The sequence below is a fragment of the Capra hircus genome, chromosome 3, assembly GCF_001704415.2.
Source record: "Capra hircus breed San Clemente chromosome 3, ASM170441v1, whole genome shotgun sequence".
NCBI lineage: Eukaryota > Metazoa > Chordata > Mammalia > Artiodactyla > Bovidae > Capra > Capra hircus.
This window is the reverse complement of record NC_030810.1, coordinates 111075701-111082887: the sequence shown is the minus strand read 5'-3', so window position 1 is coordinate 111082887 and position 7187 is coordinate 111075701. Positions and strand designations below refer to the sequence as shown.

Sequence of the window (7187 nt, the reverse complement as noted above, 5' to 3'; positions counted from 1 at the left end):
GCTTACAAAGAACAAACAATGGTGTAATGTCATGATGTACAGGCAGTTAATGTGTGAATGCTGTTGTCTGTGGTTGTTATACAAAAAGTGAATGAGATTATACAATGTACTGGATTCTGGGAATATTGTTCAAACTTCCTTACTTTGGAATTTTTTATTCTTGATTTTATAATTAGGTAGTGAAAATCTTGGATGAAGTCTATTTTATTTCCAGGAAAAAAGAATGTATTATTACTCATTTTGTATCTTCTTGTCTATGTAAATAAGATGACTTAGTGAAAACCTCTCCTTACACTCAAAATGTACATGATATAGATCCACAAATTTGGAATATTTTTCCTGAGTGGGGAAAAACAAGGATTATCCTGAGAGCCAACATACTGATTTCAGTCCAAATATTACTCCAGTGAATTCTAAATGTATTGTTAAAACTTGCCAAATGCATATAAAGAGGACATAGGATATGACATCTTAGGACAAACATCTCTGAGCTTTTGGTGAAAAAATGTCAAGTTACTTGCTGACATAGCAATGCTTTATTTGGTAATAGGAAAGACAAAAATATAGATGGAGATTATAAAACACTACAAAAGGAGAAGGAAGTTCTACTGTTAATGAGCCTACTACAAAAAGTTATTTTGACTTGGCCTGAAGTTGGGGCATAATTCCTGAAGTTTTCTCTCATGAACATTGGTTACTGAAAGTAGTAGAGGAGAAGAGCTACTGAAAAGAAGGTCACATACCATTGGCCAATGTAATTTTCAACCTCAAAAATTCCTGTGATGTAAGAGAATTTTGCTCAGATTATAAACTATTTATTATATTTAACTCTGGGATTTGGGTCCCAGAATCAAATGTAAAAAAGACAGTGATTTTTAACACACATGCACACTCAAAAAATTTAACGTGGAATTAAAAAGCCAGGTAAGAAGAATGAGATAAGAAAGAAGGGCCATTGAGATGTTGGGAAGAGGTAATGACAAAGTGCCAGTGGTGAGAAGGCAATGGGGAGAGAGAACAAGATAGGTAGAGAAGCCAAAGGTATTCTAGATTAAAAAGACTGGAAGCTGAGAAATTGTTTAATATTATCCTCTTATTTCAAAGATGTGGAAATAAGAATTCGGAAGGTGAAATAACCTTTCATCATCATTTGCTACCTTGGAATGCTTTTCCAAGGTAGTAAGTATAAAAGAGACTGAGTTCATGGAACGGAAATGAGAGGCAGAGTGGGAGTCTAGAGCTGTGGAAGGTACAGTTTTTCTGAGATGTGCAATTTGGGTCAGAGATTTTTCAGCTGGGGGAGAGAGGAAGTCACTTTAGAGTACTGAAAAAAAGGTTTGCTGAAATAAGGGATTAAATACCAGCTCTGAGCGTCAGAAGTTCTACTTCCCAGGGAAATGCTTCTTCTACCTCTTCTATTGCTAGTGGTTATCCTCCCAGGTGGTGACAATAAGGACAGTAAGAGTAACTCTGGCTGCTCCCAGCACAGGTGCAGGGGTTCTGGATAAAAGCATGACGCAGCTACTGCTAAGGGTCTGGGCTCTGCTGTTTCCAGCCCTCTCCCCTATCCTGGAGGCTGGGGATGGAGCCAGAAGCCTTGGGGAGAGAACTGTTTCAGGCTCTATATTGTTCCGACTCTGGGTGCTTTTACATTCCGTCCTGATTCTACATTTTCCCTCCTTCTTTTCAACCTTCCACCAACACAGTGTTCCAGTGGCCCACCTCCTACCATATCATCCCTATTTGGACCTTTGCCAACAGCTCCTGGGCTCAAAACCAAGGCTCAGGCTGGTTGGATGATTTGTAAATTCAAGGCTGGGACTCTGACTTGGGCACTACCATTTTCCTGAAGTCCTGGTCCAAGGGGAACTTTAGTGATGAGGAGATGACTGAGCTGCAGGACCCATTCGGAGTCTACTTCATTGGATTCACTCGGGTTGTGCAGGACCATGTCAGCGAGTTCCAGGTGGAATGTGAGTACAGTCCTCTGATCTGGAGAGACTCTCAATGAGTTTTCTCTCCCTTGGTCAGGCTACTGTTTCCTCTGATCATGGTCTACTCCTTCCCTCTTTACTCAACTGCATGCACACAGCTCTCCCAAGTAGTCTCCAACCCTGACTCCTTACCTCCACCCAGGATCCCAGATTCGTCCCGTTTCTTGCACTTTTGTGTAACAGATGATGTTCCTGCTTTGTAGCTGTTTCCTGTTTTGCATGTATGTCACTTGCCACTCTCAAAACCTAGGAAAAACTCGTTTTCCTACTGTGTGCCTGAATGAACTAAAGTATGACTTCCCCATCCTCCAATTCATATCCTCAAGCATCTGCTGCCTAATCTCTCTCAGTGTAACCTTCCCCTTCACCCTGGAATGCTGCCCTCCTGACACCATCACACATTGCTCCTCTTCTCTCCTCTTGCCCACTGTACATCCTTAAAAGAGCCCATCCCCACCGTTTACGATAGGCATACCTCTAACCAATGCTCTTCTTCCTGAAAAGTCCTGAATACTGCAATTGGTTTTTGAGTTATAATCTCACATCTCAGACCTTTCTTGTCAGTAAAATCGAAAGGCCTATGTCTTTTCCTCATCCTTTCCTTCATTGTTTGCATTTTAGTAACTTGTCTCAGTTTTCCTTTACACAGACCCCTTTGTGATCCAGGTCATAGCAGGCTGTGAGCTGCATTCTGGGGAGGCCATAGGAAGCTCTTTGAGAGGAGCTTTAGGAGGACTGGATTTTGTGAGGATCCAGAATGATTCCTGTGTACCTGCACCAAACAGCGGCAGCAGGGGGCAGAAGTTTTGTGCACTCATGACTCAGTATCAAGGCACCTCCAATATCATTGAGAGGCTCCTCTCAGAAACCTGTCCTCGATATCTCCTGGGTGTCCTCGATGCAGGGAAAGCAGAACTGCAGAAGCAAGGTTAGTCTTGTTCTCTCCCCAAGACTTTTCTATTTTACCTCCCACCACCTTCTTTAAATTCAAAAGTGGAGAAAACCTAAGTTGAGAGATATTTAATCAATAAGTGATCAGATTCCCATAGCAGTGAAAGAGGCAACTATCCAAATTTGTGTCTCTGAAACCCCATGCTCTGGATTAGAGTCATAATCTGACATTCTTACTGCTCCTTCCTACCCCAGTGAAGCCTGAGGCCTGGCTGTCAAGTGGCCCCACTCCTGGGCCTGGCTGCCTGCTGCTGGTGTGCCATGTTTCAGGATTCTACCCAAAACCTGTGTGGGTGATGTGGATGAGGGTGAGCAGGAGCAGCCTGGCACTCAGCAAGGAGACATCATGCCCAATGCTGACTGGACTTGGTATCTCCGAGTAACCCTGGATGTGGCAGCTGGGGAGGTGGCTGGCCTGAGTTGCCAAGTGAGGCACAGCAGTCTAGGAGAACAGGACATCATCCTGTACTGGGGTGAGAAGGAACTGGAGCCCAACTGGGGATGGGAGGAGTTGGTATTCAAGAACAGAGGGCAGTCCTGAGGAAGCGGAGAGACTTGATGGATAAGCTATGGAGGGAGGGAAGGAGAGGGGGAAGAAAGAGTGATGGAGGAAGAGGTAGGAAGGAAGAGACAAAGAAAGAGAGAGTTTGAGATTTATTTCTGGAACTCCAATGCCAGAGGAATGAAAATAGCTGAACTAAGGCAGGCAATAGGTAAGAATGAAGGACTATAAATTGGGTGGGATGGGGCAAGAAGAACAGACTGTGGGTGGCTGTGAGAATATGATACCTGGGAATATGAGAAAGAGAATCAGAAATGTCCAATCATCAAAAGCAGGTAAGCACAAAAGTGGGTGTTGACACTTGGGTGGGCAAGAAGGCCTGGAGAACTAGAGAATGGGTTTGAAGTGATATCCCTTTGTCTTCTCCCAATTGCCAGGACACCTCGCATACATTGGCTTGATACTTGTGGCAATAATAGTGCCCTCCTTGATCCTTTGTATATGCCTTGCATTATGGTTTTGGAGACGCTGGTGAGTTTTCATTTTTTAATCTTTCTTTTCTGTCCATCGTTTTATTTTTTCCCTCTGTTTTATCTATTAATACTATGCCTTTTTAGCCTCAATATTTCCACTAGAAACTTTCCCCAACTTCCATCTGTAGATGAATTTATTTTTTATAAATTGCAGTAGATTACATCATGGAAAATTTACTGCATTAGCCATTTTTACACATATAGTTTAGTAGTGTTAAGTACATTCACATTTATGAAGCCAATCTCTAGAACTCTTTTCTTTTTTTTTTTCCTAGAACTCTTTTCATCTTGAAAAACTAGAAGTCTATGCCCATTAAAGCACTTTCCCCAATCCTTGCTCCCTCAGACCCTGGCAACCACCATTCTACTTTCTGTCTACATGAATCTCTATTCTCTAGGTACCTCTAGAAGTGGAATTATTTGCCTTTTTGTGAATGGTTATTACAGTTAGCATTATGTCCTCATAATTCATTCATGTGGTGATCTGTATTAGAATTTCTTTCCTGTTAAAGATTGTTTTGTTTACCTGTTAATCTCTCAACAGACACTTGGGTTATTTCAACAGTCACTTTTTGCCTGTTGTGAATAATGCTGCTATGAACATAGTGTACAAATATCACTTACGAAGAGCAATTTTTGCTTGTGTTCTTAATAGGTCATATCAGAATATCTCATGAGCCCGGAATGTCTCCTTTTCCATTTGGAATGAGTATCCAGGAACCCAGAAACTCAAGTTGTCAGCCTAGGAATCAATCGCATCATATTTTTTCAAATGATCATCACATTTGATCAAATCGTTGTTCCTGTAGGTTGTAAGATAAATCATAATTTATACACTAGCAGAAATATGAATGAAAATTGTTATGGGACAATGTCACTAGCAGGATCCACTAAGATTTCAGAGATGTGATGTGTGAGAAAGAACATACCTTGGAATAAATGAAATGATGTACACAACTTAATGGTGACACTCCTTTGACTTCTTATTGAAAACTTTTTTTTTGCTTCTGCTGAAATATCATTTTTCAAATTGAACTGTAATTATGCTGAGATAATTGTATTTGCAGAGCTGCTAAGCATGTTTAACAAAATGTCTTCATCTTGGCCTGGATGATTTTCTGCCTATAATGGTTAGCTGAGCAGCTTGTTTCTCCAGAAAGACTTCCTTAGTGCTACAGTGGAAGTAACCCTCTCTTGACTGGTATCTTGCATAGATCCACTTTACTCATACCCAGAACACTATGGTTCTCATTGTTTTTCTTTTCTTTCTACTTATAACTTCCTTGAGAGAAGACCTTGCTCTTGGTGAATTTCTGGCCCAAATCATGTTTTTGTGTGTAGTGTTTTTATTGTTATTCTAAAGCTACCTTTTGTGTATAGGCTACTGAGATATGGTGTGTAGTGAGACAGGTGGATAGCATGGAATGCAGCATATAGTGGGTTTAAGTGAGTACATAATTGTGTTGATTCACAGGAAACTAGAATTTTTCTATATGGAAAAGTTGATGTGAGTGAATGAGTAAAACTCTGTAGTTTTAAACTCAAATTGCAAGTATAAATAAAAAATCATAATATTAAGACTTAAAAAAGGGTCCTGGCCACTTAAAAAACCCTAAAATGAAGGCTTAAAACTCAGATTGAGGCTTTCACATAATATTTTCCCACTACAAGGAACTAAAGTACCTTGGAGAAATGGCTGATTTCTAGTTTGGAGCAGGAAGTTTCTCCAAGAGTCTGGAACACCTTTACCATATCAGAAGGTAAAGGGAAGCTCAATGATAAATGTATGATAAAAGGATTCATAAGTGCCTGGGTTGAAAAAACTCCCATATCATAATTGGGACAGTTTGAGTCTCAAGAGAAACAATGGCTAGGCTTTGATGTTGTTGTTTAATAGCTAAGTTGTGTTGAATCTTTGTGACCCCATGGACTGCAGTATGCCAGGCTTCAGTGTCCTTCATGGTCTCCTGCAGATTGCTCAAATTCATGTCCATTGAATCAGTGAAGCTATCTAATTATCTCATTCTCTGCCACTCCCTTCTCCTTTTGCCTTCCATCTTTCCCAGCATCAGAGTCTTTTCCAATTCATCAGCTCCTTCCATCAGGTGGCCAAAGTGCTGGAGCTTCAGCTTCATCATCAGTCTATCTAATGAATATTCAGAGTTGACTTCCTTTAAGACTGACTGGTTTGATCTCCTTGCAGTCCAAGGAACTTTCAAGAGTCTTATTCAGCCAAACAATTAGAAAACATCAATTCTTTGTCACTCAGCCTTCTGAACAGTCCAACTCTTACATCCGTACATTGTCATTGTTGTTCAGTCTCTCAGTCCTGTCTGACTCTTTGTGACCTCATGGACTGCAGCACGCCAGGCTTCTCTGTTCATCACAAATCTGGAGTTTGCTCACACTCATGTCCATTTAATCAGTGATGCTATCCAATCGTCTCATCCTGTGTTCCTCCTTTCTCCTCTTGCTCTCAGTCTTTCCCAGCATCAGGGTCTTTTCCAATGAGTCGACTCTTCACATCAAGTGGCCGAAGTATAAGAGCTTCAGCTTCAGCTTCAGCATCCATCCTTCCAATGAATATTCAAGGTTGGTTTCCTTTAAGAATCACTGGTTTGATCTCTTTGCTGTCCAAGGGACTCTCAAGAGTCTTTTTAGCACCACAGTTTGAAAGCATCAGTTCTTAGGTACTCAGCTTTCTTCATGGTACAAATCTCACATCTGTATATGACTACTTGAAAAACCATGACTTAGACAATACAGACCTTTGTTGTCAAGGTGATGTCTCTTCTTTTCAATATGCTGTCTAGGTTTGTCATTGCTTTTCTTCCAAGGGCAAGTATCTCAATTCTGTGCCTGCAGTCATCTTCCACAGTGATTTTGGAGCCCAAGAAAATGAAATCTGTCACTGTTTCCATTTTTCCAATCTATTTGCTGTCACGTGATGGGACCAGCTATGATGACCTTAGTTTTCTGAATATTGAGTTTTTTTTTATTATTACTATTTTATTTTAAAATTTATTTATTTTTTACTTTACAATACTGTATTGGTTTTGCCACACATCGACATGAATCCACCACAGGAGCACATGAGTTCCCAACCCTGAACCCCCATCCCACCACCCTCCCCATATCATATCTCTGGGTCATCCCAGTGTACCAGCCCCAAGCATCCTGTATCCTGTATCGAACCTAGACTGGCGA

At 40.9% G+C, this 7187-nt stretch overlaps 1 pseudogene; it reads left to right on the top strand.

Moving 5' to 3' along the window:
• LOC102183412 lies at window positions 1398–4657 on the top strand (annotated as a pseudogene).